Source organism: Hyla sarda, chromosome 10, assembly GCF_029499605.1.
Source record: "Hyla sarda isolate aHylSar1 chromosome 10, aHylSar1.hap1, whole genome shotgun sequence".
NCBI classification, from domain to species: Eukaryota; Metazoa; Chordata; class Amphibia; order Anura; family Hylidae; genus Hyla; species Hyla sarda.
The window spans coordinates 52333794-52346068 of record NC_079198.1 but is presented as its reverse complement, the minus strand read 5'-3'; positions in this window follow the sequence as shown (position 1 = coordinate 52346068).

The window sequence follows — 12275 nt, the reverse complement described above, 5'->3', positions numbered from 1 at the left end:
TCTCTTCTTTGTACTTGCAGGGAGACAAGGATTCTGCAGATCCTACGGTTAAACCCAAAAAATTTAAATATGTGTAATGTGCTATAAAGAGTTTCCTGAATCGGCTTCTAAACCTTTGTGTAAATCATGCATTGCATCAGTGGTAAAAGATGACTCTCCAACACTTATGCAAGAAACTAAATCCATGATTCATTCAGAGATACACTCAGCGTTAGCTTCTTTTGCACCTGTTACCCCTGTGGCATCCACTACTACTCTTAATGTCTCAGCTGTAAAAAAGACTAAAATGGTATGTTTTTCGGATTTTGAAGTGTATCTCCAGAATTGGAAGAAGAATATGTAGAAAATCCTCATGAAGATCCTTCTTTGAAGAAATTTTTGTTTAATTCTGATGAAATAGAATCCTTAATTAAGTCTGTCCGTAATACCTTAAATTTAGAGGAAGTTCAGGAGACTGAGTCCATCCAGGATGAGCTTTTTGGAGGCCTAGAAGATGGGAAACTCTGTACTTTCCCTGTTCATGCAAATTTACATAATTGTTAAGGATGAATGGGCAAAGCCAGAAAAGAATGCTTGTATTCCTAGGCATTTAAAAAGGCGTTATCCCTTTAACCCCTTAAGGACCAAGCTCATTTTAACCTTAAGGACCAGGCCAATTTTATTTTTGCATTTTCGTTTTTCCTCCTCGCCTTCTAAAATCCATAACTCCTTTATATTTCCATCTACAGACCCATATAAAGGCTTGTTTTTTGCGTGACCAATTGTACTTTGTAATGAAACCGCTCATTTTACCATAAAATGTATGGTGAACCCCAAAATAATTTTTTATGGAGGAAATTTTAATGAAAACCACAATTCTGCACATTTTGGGGGGTTTTGTTTTCACACTATACGGTAAGAATGATGTGTTGTTTATTCTGTGGGTGTCATTACGATTAAAATGATACCCATGGCTAGATACTTTTATTTTTTTGTACCGCTTTAAAAAAATCTAAAACTTTATGTACAAAATCAGTCATCTAAAATCGCCCTATTTTGACCACGTATAACTTTTTCATTTTTCCTTATATGGGGTGGTATGAGGGCTCATTTTTTGCGCTGTCATCTGTACTTTTTTTCCGATTAGCCATTCAAACTACCGCACTGCCGCAGATGCCATGACCTGTATTGATCACGGCATCTGAGGCGATTGCGGATGTCAGCCATTACGGGCAGGTCACTGGCTGCGACATTCCGTACAATTATTAATCTGAAACCCTTGAACAAATTTGTGGTTTACAAAAAATTCAAGATGGAATCTGTAAAATCTGCAGTTCAGTTGGTAAAGGAGGGGGCGGTGATGGCAACAAGCGATCTTCGCGATGCTTATTACCATATTCCCATCTATTCAAATTCCCAAAAATGTTTGAGATTTGCCATCCGGTGGGGGTCCAGGGTCCCCCAATTTCAGTTTGTCTGTCTCCCATTCGGCCTGTCCTCTGCACCCAAAATTTTCACCAAGGTCTTGGCAGAGGTGGTTGCCCTTCTCAGGAAGGAGTCTATTCTAATTATCCCTTATCTAGACGACATTCTGATAGTGGCGGACTCTGCTCCTCAATTGGAACTTCATTTACAGAGAACGATCTTTGTTCTCCAGAAGTTGGGCTGGATTCTAAATGTAGACAAATCAGATCTTTTTTCCCAGTCAGAGGAAGATATTCCTGGGTACCCTCTTGGATTCAAGGATTCAGACCTTCTTTCTTCCGGATTCCAAGCGGATTCCAATTACTGCAGGCATTAGTGTCCCGGTCCCTAGCCCTCCACTCTTGTACAATCAGGACGGCAATGTCCACTCTGGGTCATATGACATCATGTATCCAATCAGTAGCTTGGGCTCAGTTTCACTCCAGGCCTCTACAAAAGTTGATCCTAGCCATTTGAGACAAGTCTCAGAAGTCTCTAGACAAAAAAGTGATAATTCCCACTCAAGTAAAAACCCATCTAAGATGGTGGACGTTAAAGAAAAATTTTGAGAAGGGAGTAGGTTGTTCCAGACAAACCAGTTACTGATAACAGATGCCAGTGCATGGGGTTGGGGTGCTCACTCAGAGACTATAGTAGTCCAAGGGAAGTGGGATCCTCAGACAGCAAGAAAATCTTCCAACTTCAGAGAACTACTGGCGATATGGATGACACTCCAAGAATTGGAGGAAAACGGCAAGAATCGCCATATCCTCATTTACTCGGACAACACGACTGCAGTAGCCTAAGACGTCAGGGAGGTCCAAGACACAGCTCTTCAATCAATTTCTCATCAAATATTTTCTTGGGCAGAAAACAAGGCACTTTCTATCTCAGCAGTCCATCTCAAAGGGGTCTGGAACTTGGAGGCGGACTTCCTGAGAAGACATATATTAGACCCAGGGGAATGGTCTCTAGCCCCGTGGGCATTCAGGATGATTGCTGAGAGATGGGGGGTTCCTAAAGTAGATCTCTTTGCAACCAGAAGAAATCACAAGGTGGATCTATTCTATTCCCTAAATCCAAAAGACTCTCGTATAGCAGTAGATGCTTTGGCTCAGGATTGGACGTTCAGTATGGGATATGCATTTCCTCCCCTGCCTCTGATATATCGGGTCCTTCAAAAACGAATGAACTGCCATTGCATTCTAATTATAGGAGCTCCACACTGGCCAAAAAGGAGCTGGTTCTCTCTACTAAAAATTCTAAGTATAGAGGATCCCATCTGCCTTCCTCCTCAAAAGGATCTTCTGTCCCAGGGACAATCCTTTCATCGTCAGATCAAAAACCTCAGCTTGACAGCATGGAAATTAAAAAGTCCATTCTGCTGAAGCAATGTTTCTCTGAAAAGGTAGTAGATACACTTCTATCTAGCCGTAAAGATACTGGAGGAGATTTATCACAACCAGTGCAGAGAAAAATCTGACCAGTTGCCCATAGCAACCAATCACATTTCTTCTTTCATTTTTGAAAAGGCCTCTGCAAAATGAAAGAAGCGATCTGATTGGTTGCTATGGGCAACTCAGTGACTTTTCCTCTGCACAGGTTTTGATAAATCTCCCCCACTACATCTAGAATCTATGCTAAAACCTGGAAGAAATACAGTGACCCCCCCCCCCCGACCTACGATGGCCCCGACATATGATCAAATCGACATACGATGGCCTCTCAAAGGCCATCGCATGTCGATGTCAGAATCGACATACGATCTTTTTTATGTCGGGGCCATCGCATTAAGTGCTATCCGGCAGCGCAAAATGCTTAAGCTGCTGCCGGATAGCAGCTTAATGTTCCCTGTGTGGTGCGGTAAGTATTACTTACCCCTCCACGATGCTCCGGGGTGCCCTCCGGGTCCAGCGCTGGTCTTCCGGTGTCTTCTCGGCCCTCTCCGATGACGTCAATACGCTGCTGCGCACGTCATCCGATAGGAATGGCTTACGCAGCGGCGTAATGTCGTAGCTACAAAGGGCCCAGTAAGGCCTTGCGGAAGAAAGCAGAGGACATACGATGGATTCGACAAATGATGGCTCATTTGGAACGAATTGCCATCGTATGTTGAGGGACCACTGTACATTTTTTGGTGTGGGGATTCTTTTTCTATAGATTTCTAAAATTCTAGACTTCGTTCAGCAGGTATTTGATTTAGGTCTCTCCCCTAGTACCCTCAAAGTACAGGTTTCTGCTCTCAGCGCTCTCTATCATGTAAAATTGTCTGATAACATGTGGATTTCTAGATTTTTTAAAGCCTCCAGCAGACTCAGACCTAAGACTTTAAATATCTGTCCTCAGTGGAATTTAAATACAGTTCTAGCAGTTCTTCCTCTGGATCCCTTTGAGCCTCTGGATTCTATTTCTGAAAATGTTTTGACTCTCAAAACGATATTCTTAATTTCCATCGCTACAGCTGGAAGAGTAGGTGAGATTCAGGCTATTTCTATCCGGGAGCCTTATATCAGAATTTTGGATGACAACATTTATTTTTAAGCTTGATCCAAGCTTTTTTTTCTACCCAAGGTTGTGTCTACCTTTCATAGGTCACAAGATATTGTGGTTCCATCCTTCTGTTCTAATCCAAAAAAATGACCTAGAAAAATCATAGTCTTCTGGACGTTAGTAGAGCTGTTCTCCTTTACATTGAAAGAGCTAGTCAGTTGAGGAAGAATGATAATCTGTTTATTCAGTTTTCTGGCCCTAATAGAGGTAAAAAAAATAAAGCTAGAAGTTCTATAGCCAGATGGATTGACCGCAATTTCAGAGGCTTATGTGGCCAGAGGTAAAGCCCCGCCTATTCAATTGAAGGCCCATTCTACTAGAGCAATTTCCTCATCGTAGGCAGAGAGAGCCGGAGCTTCTGTATAACAGATTTGCAAGGCTGCCACTTGGAAAAACCTTCATACTTTTTCCAGACATTATATAGTTCATGTTTTGTCTTCTGAGGATATGGCATTTGGATGTAAAGTTCTCAGTGCTATAGTCCCTCCCCAATAAATGATTTGGTATTTCTCAAGGGTGCTGTCATGGAGACTTGGGGGGAAATGGTGAATTATACTCACCGATAATTCCTTTTCTGGAAGTCTCCACGACAGCACCCATACATCCCACTGTTAGTTTTTTTATTTTTTTATTGTGGTGTTTTAGTGCACTTTTTTCCCTTTTCTTTCAGTGTTCTTTATAAATACACTGGGGTGGGGAATTTAACCTCAGTTTTTTCCTGTCCCAATCAGGAGGAGGAGGTAATCTCATGGGTGCTGTCGTGGAGACTTCCAGAAAAGGAATTATCGGTGAGTATAATTCACCATATTTGTGTGTTGCAAAGTGTACTGCATTTTTATTATTGATAAATGTTTATACAGTGGGCTGCCATGTCTAAGACATCTCTACTGCGTCACTGCACGACACAGGGGGAGTGGTTTTATTTCAGACACAGGAAATAGGGGATAACAGACGTTCACCGTGAAGACTTCACGGTTAACGTCTTCCTCGGGAACCATACTAGCAATACAGCACAGCTGCAGCCTACTGCTAGCATGGGTGAAAGCGGAAGCCAGTGCCATGATCCCGGAGCCTATAGAGTAGGAGGGTAGGGGGGAGAGTGAGGCCAGAGATGATTCCCCTCCCTGTCATCTGCTGACTAAGGCTACTTTCACACTGCCGTTATGTGAAATGCCTTAAGGGGTAAATGCTTAAGGGGCAAACATTATAAGAATGTTTGAAAATAGGGGTGAGGAGGGTGGGTGTCGTCAAATGGAACACCTGCTGGTAGGAGAGCCAGGCCTGCTATTTATGTGCTTACTGCCCCTCCCACAAACACAGGCTAATTAGCCTTAACACTTGTAGTCGGGTACCCAGATAGTAATCCAAACCCCTATACCATAATGTTAACCAAGCGGCTTAAATTGTGCCTTAACTGCTGTAAAGGATAAATGCCTTAAGGGGGCAAAAACACAAACAAGAATTGTAGTTCAAAAATTTATTTATTTAACCAGTTACAATACCAGTGTTTCAAAAGCTCATGACATCTCTAATTTCGGATATGGAACATATGGCGGAACTTTGTGCCTAGACGCAGCTGAGGCAGTTCCTATGCCAAACGAGTGACCTGTAATACAAGCTGGATTCACTCCTAGATTACATGCCAACATACGAATATGACGAAGGAACTGATTAGTAGTTGTCAGGACCTGGACTGTATGAGGGGAAGTCACGGGAGGTGGATCCCCTGTGCCACAGAGGCGATGGCGTGGGCCGTACCAGGGGAACGGAATCCAAGAGGTTACTGGTTTTCACCAGAGCCTGCCGCAAAGCGGGATGGACTTGCTGCGGCAGGTAACCCCCAGGTCGTTCCACCCAGTAGCGACTTGACCTCTCTGACAGCTGAGACAGGCGTGGGAACACAATGACAAGGCAAAGGCAAGGTCGGACCTAGCAGAAGGTCAAGGCAGGTGGCAACGGTTTGTAGTCAGGGGCAACAGCAAGGGTCTGGATACACAGGCAATGGGCTCACAAATAATGCTTTCACTGGCACAAGGCAACAAGATCCGGCGATGACAGGAAGGGGAAGTGGGTTTATATGTGTTTTGGGAGTAATTACACTGATTGGGCCAGGCACCAATTAGTGGTGCACTGGCCCTCAAAATTTCAGAGAGCCGGACCTGAAGGAGGAGGGGGCAGGTGAGAAGATCGGGATGCGACCCGTGGGCGGGCATGTCCCGCCAGGCGGATCGCATCCCCGCCGTGGACACTAGAGCAGCGCTCCCGGTCAGCGGGTCCGACCGGGGCGCTGCACACAGAAGAATGCCGCGAGTGCTCCCCCTTTGGTCTCCCCCTCCTTTTGGAACCCAGGAATCTGCGGACGAGCTCTTTGTCGAGAATGTTGGTCTCAGGTTCCCAGGACCTGTCTTCTGGACCACAATTCTCCCAATCAATTAAAAAAAAAATCTTTTACCTCGGACAACCTTGGAGGCGAGGATCTCCTTGACAGAGAAGACATCAGAGGAGCCAGAAACAGGAGCGGGAACAGTGACCTTGGGAGAATAACGGTTAAGTATGAGAGGTTTAAGAAGAGAAACATGGAAAGAGTTGGGTCAGGCGAGACCGATCCACTTGCATAGCCTCCTCAGCGGAAGGCACAGAAACAGATTGCAAAGGACTCTGGAAGAGAGGTGCCAAACGAGGAAACCGCCTGGTGCGAACAAGATCCTTTTCTTGGCGAAGCTCCTGGCGTCTTTCTGAGAAACGCATGTCAATGCGGGTGGCCAAATGGATGAGTTCAGACAGGGTAGCAGGAATCTCTCGTGCGGCCAGAACATCTTTGTGGCAGGATAAACCTTTCTTGAAGGTCGCGCAGAGGGCCTCATTGTTCCAGGCTAGCTCAGAGGCGAGGGTGCGGAACTGTATGGCATATTTGCCCACTGAAGAACTCCCTTGGACGAGATTCAATAGAGCCATCTCGGCTGAGGAAGCCTGGGCTGGCTCCTCAAAGACCCTACGTACTTTGGAGAAGAAGGTCTGAATGGTAGCAGTGGCAGGATCATTGCGGTCCCAAAGCGGTGTGGCCCAGGACAAGGCCTTGCCAGACAGCAGGTTGACCACGAACGCCACCTTAGAATGTTCTGTGGGGAACTGGTCCGACATCATCTCCAGGTGAAGGGAACACTGGGACAGGAACCCACGGCACAGCTTGGAGTCCCCATCAAACTTATCAGGTAGGGACAAGCGGAGTCTAGAAGCTGCAACTTGCTGAGGAAGAGAAGCTGCAACTGGCGGAGGAGATGGTTGCTGTTGTTGAGGCAGAAGCTGCTGTGGCATGGCAGTCAACTGAGTCAGCTGTTGTCCTTGTTGGGCGATCTGCTGAGATTGCTGGGTCACCACGGAGGTGAGGTCAGCGATACTGGGCAGCGGCACCTTGCCGGATCTACTGTCAGGACCTGGACTGTATGCGGGGAGGTCACGGGAGGTGGATCCCCTGTGCCAGAGAGGCGATGGCGCGGGCCGTACCAGGGGAACGGAATCCAAGAGGTTACTGGTTTTCATCAGAGCCCGCCGCAAAGCAGGATGGACTTGCTGCGGCAGGTAACACCCAGGTCGTTCCACCCAGTGGCAACTAGACCTCTCTAACAACTGAGACAGGCGTGGGAACACAAGGACAAGCCAAAGGCAAGGTCGGACGTAGCAGAAGGTCAGGGCAGGTGGCAACGGTTCGTAGTCAGGGGCAACAGCAAGGGTCTGGATACACAGGCAATGGGCTCACAAATAAAGTTTTCACTGGCACAAGGCAACAAGATCCGGCGAGGACAGGAAGGGGAAGTAGGTTTATATGTGTTTTGGGAGTAATTACACTGATTGGGCCAGGCACCAATTAGTGGTGCACTGGCCCTTTAAATTTCAGAGAGTCAGCAAGTGCGCGCCCTAGAAAGCGGGGCCACGCGCGCCGGGACGGACCTGAAGGAGGACGGGGCAGGTGAGAAGATCGGGATGCGACTTGCGGGCGGGCATGTCCCGCCAGGCGGATCGCATCCCCGCCGTGGACATTAGAGCAGCGCTCCCGGTCAGCGGGTCCGACCGGGGCGCTGCACACAGAAGCGCTCCGGGGAGGGACAGGGAACCGGAGCGCTCGGCGTTACAGTAGTTAAAGCTAAAGAAGGAAAATGTAATAATGGTTCAGTAAGGTTCCTGTCGGCTAGAGCTAATGACAGGTGGTGTAAAACTAGCACAGGGCACCAAGCATGTTTGGTGGGGAAATTACTCATTTCTACAGGAGGGCCTATTTGAGAAGTTTTTGAGGCCGATAATAATAATACAAAATGATCATGTTTCCATAACAAGTGTTTCCGTTTCAACGTTACATTGCTATTGCTCGATCTGGTAAATTCACTAGGTCTGAGAAATCTGTAAAAGCTTAGGCATAAGGCCGCTTTGATGATGAGACTTAGGGATTTACCAAATGGAGCATTGCTAAGCATGTTAGACATCTCTGTGAAAACCTGCCCGGATAGGGGCATTCTAGGTGGCGTTAAGTGAACATTGGTTTTGGATATACTTTTTAGGGCTTCCTTTATAATATGAACAGAGCAAATAGAAACCATGTCAGGAATCTCTAGTGCTAAGAAATGTTGGAACCCTGCTAAATATAATTTCATGGTGCTGTGGGATAACTTCAGTTCTGAGTGGCAAAACCCAATAAAAGATAACATGTACTCAATGAGAGTGAGTCTGAATTTAGTCTGAAAATCCAAAAAGGTATTCCAAGCAGCTGTGTAATTCCTTGATGTATTAATGGACAGGGACGCCTTGACCAGGTTACGTGCTTTGTTAAGTAAGCTATTTAGTCCAAGACTTGCCACGGGACTGAAGTGCCTATGGTGTCGGCTTCTGGCATAACCTGGAAGAGTGATAGTTTATTGTGGAAAAGTGCATCGGCTGTGACATTTTGAACTCCGCTGATATGGAAGCAAGTATAACAGGAAGAATGTAGTAATGACAACTGAACGAGGCGTCTGGCGAATGACATGATATGCAAATATTTAGATCTACCTTTTAATAATATGTCCATGGTGGCTTTGTTGTCGGTGACAAAGACTACGGTCTTCTTAGACCAGTGCTTACCCCAGATAAAAGCTGCGGCCGCTATTGGGTATAACTCAAATGACCCGCTATTGGGTATAACTCAAATGGGATCTGATTAACAGTGGAAGGCCAAGGGCCTGTCAGCCAATGAGATCCATATATAGTGGCAAAGCCAACCTGAGATGAGGCATCCGAAAAAATGATGGGGGATTCACTATTGGCAGACGGAATGGAATCTCCTTTTTCAGTCCAACTGTTAAAGGGGTGCTCTCATGGAACTCTCTGCTGACCTGCTGAATTGTCCAGAGAAGGAGAAAATCCCCATAGCAAACATATGCTGCTCTGGACAGTTCTTTAAATGGACAGCAGAGGTCAGCAGAGAGCACGGAGGTCATGACATCAGAGAAATCCAAAAATAACGGATACTTCATCGCATGCTATGACTTTGTTTTTGGTTAAGTCTTGAATAGCTATAAGGAGAGATGCAAGGTTGACTTCCCTGCCTTCAACGATATCTTTCTTTGGGTTCGCTGGGATGAAATGTGGCAGATTTATGATTGGAGTAACTAGAGAGGTACCGGAGACGTGAATTTGTGACATGCATGCCACTGGGATATTTGGAAGTGTCACCGCTGCTGGGGGTCTGTCTCTGGCCTCCACTGACTCCAGCCTAGTGTGAATATCTGAGATAGAGTTAGTGAGGTTAATAAGCATGGCGTGTAGCTGAGTAAGAGAAGTCTGTTATGTATGACTAGAAGGATCCTCGTGGATAAGACCTGCTGTCTCGGAAATTAAGAGTCTATATAACTCAGCTTTCCTGTCTGTAGCCGGAAACGGAATCCCCTTTTTCGTGAGTTTAGGAATGGTCCAAGCCTGTAAAGAAGGTATGCTGCCCGTCTCTGATAGCTTAGTGGTGTTTTCCAACAAGGAGGCGGAGTCCTCGATGTCAGAGGGATGGGACATAACTGTGAAAAATGAGAACTAAATAAAAATTTATAACTAATGACACTACATTGAACCTGTTGGGATACCCCACTGATTGAAACTATTATTACAAAATGCTCACCTATATGTAGATGATGAAATGTACTAGCAGAAAAAGGACCTGTTCTTCTTGACCAGAAGACTATACCCACCTAAGGCATAGAACGTGAAGCTAACTACCGAGACTGTTGAATGGAATATTATGCTTAAAAAGGGTGCTTACCGCTTAGCCCAGACGTAGTGTTCTAGTGGATACCGGTGAAAATGGGGCACTGAGATGTGAGCCTGCGATTAATTAATTTGATGGAGTAAGTTAAACATGCCCGTGTATAAGGCTAACTATCATTACCGAGTGAGTTAACAATAGAAATTTAAAAACGACGAGATAATCAGTGTATAAGAGACCGGTAGGAAGTGACTAAATAAATGGGAAAAGCGTGTAGGCCACCACTGAGGTAGAGAGAAATTAAATTACTGTGCGGCAATACTGGAAAATAAACTTTCTTGTAGGGACATAACCGGACACTTTGGTGACATAGTGCTTACCTGAAGTGAGGAATGACTCTGATATGATGTATGAAGCTGAGAAGCATCTGTAGAAACACTAATATGCAGATGAATATCAAATAAATGAAGAGCCCAAAATGACAACGTATCGTGAGTGAAAACGTAACCTAGAAGAACGTGATGGAAGGAGAATTGAATTTGATTGTGTCTTACACTTGTGGTTTGTAAAGTTAATGGTAGTCGATCGATTAACGTGAATGAAAGGTAGTCTATGAAACGGTGAAATGGTTGAAGTCATCCACCACTTGATTTTATAGAAATGACCTAAAAACAGATATTTGCCAAGCTTTAGTACCACGCAATGTACCATAAGTGATTTTATGTGACCTGAGGACGTGACAGGTAATTAAAATTTGTGTGGCTAAGTCAAATTACTGCAATGCAATCAACTATGGACTCAATGTAGTTCAACCGTTTATGAAGGCTGAACTGCTGCTATCTTCACTTGCTTTGGTAACCTTATATGTAAAAGTGTAAACTTTAGTAACGGAAGGTTCTTCTTATTAACATACACTGGAGTCTAATTGATGATATGTTGTAAGTGATCATAACGAGACCTGAGGACGTGACAGGTAAAGATTTGTGCGGCTTACCCTATAAGCCAAAGAACTGAGAGGCAATCAACTATGAATTCAATGAAGTTCAACCGTTTGTGAACGCTGAACTGCTGCTATCTTCACCCGCTTCAGTAGCCTTATGTAAAATAGATACTATTGTAATACAACCACCTCAATTTTACATGAACTAAGGCTAAACATTAGCATATCGTCAGTAAGCCTTAACATGACCTGAGAAACGTGACAGGTGCAGAAAGAACGTGAGGCTTACCCTTCAAGACGTAGAAACCGATTGCAACCAGCTAAGGTCATTAGGAAGATTCTACCATCTTATGAACGCTGAGTTACTGTAATCTTCGACCAGTTAAACAACCTTATATGTAGAAACAAAGCATTTTCAGGCATACATAAACGTATATATAGCTTACGTGAGCTAAACGTGACTGACCATATATCGCAAGTGATCGTGAGGAGATCTGAGGAGGTGATGTTATAAGGAATATTGTAGTGCTTACACTCCTACATAGAGTTAGATGGTAACTGATCAAGTCCAAGACGGACTCAGCCGTCTGAGGAAAGAAACACTGTACCCTTTGCCATGTTTAAAGGTGACAAAAAATGTTTTGGTAAGCCTAATTATGCAGTTTATCATTTACCAGAAGGTATATGACCTCATTATATGAGTGATTATATCGTAGTATGAGAAAAAGTGAGAGAAATGCGGAAAATGTTTTGGCTTACCCTTACATGTGTAGTGAAACCTAAATGACGACGTGAGGTTGAGGCTGAAATGGATTAGAAAAGTCGGCACAAACAGGCTACCTGTAAGGAAAAATGTAAAAGCGTGCTTATGTGTAGAAAATAATGGTTATTAAAAGTAAATGACTGCAAGCGTGATCCCCCTATGAAAATTGACCCAGACATCAGATATGTGTGTACATACAGTGGGGGAAAGGGGAGGGGGGTGTACAGGTGTGCACATATATATGCACACATGCATGCACACCCATGTACAGACATTATACATCTGTATCTATGTCATACACCCATTATTATATATTTATCCTTAGTGTCTCCCAGTAATCTTCCCCTGAAACTGAG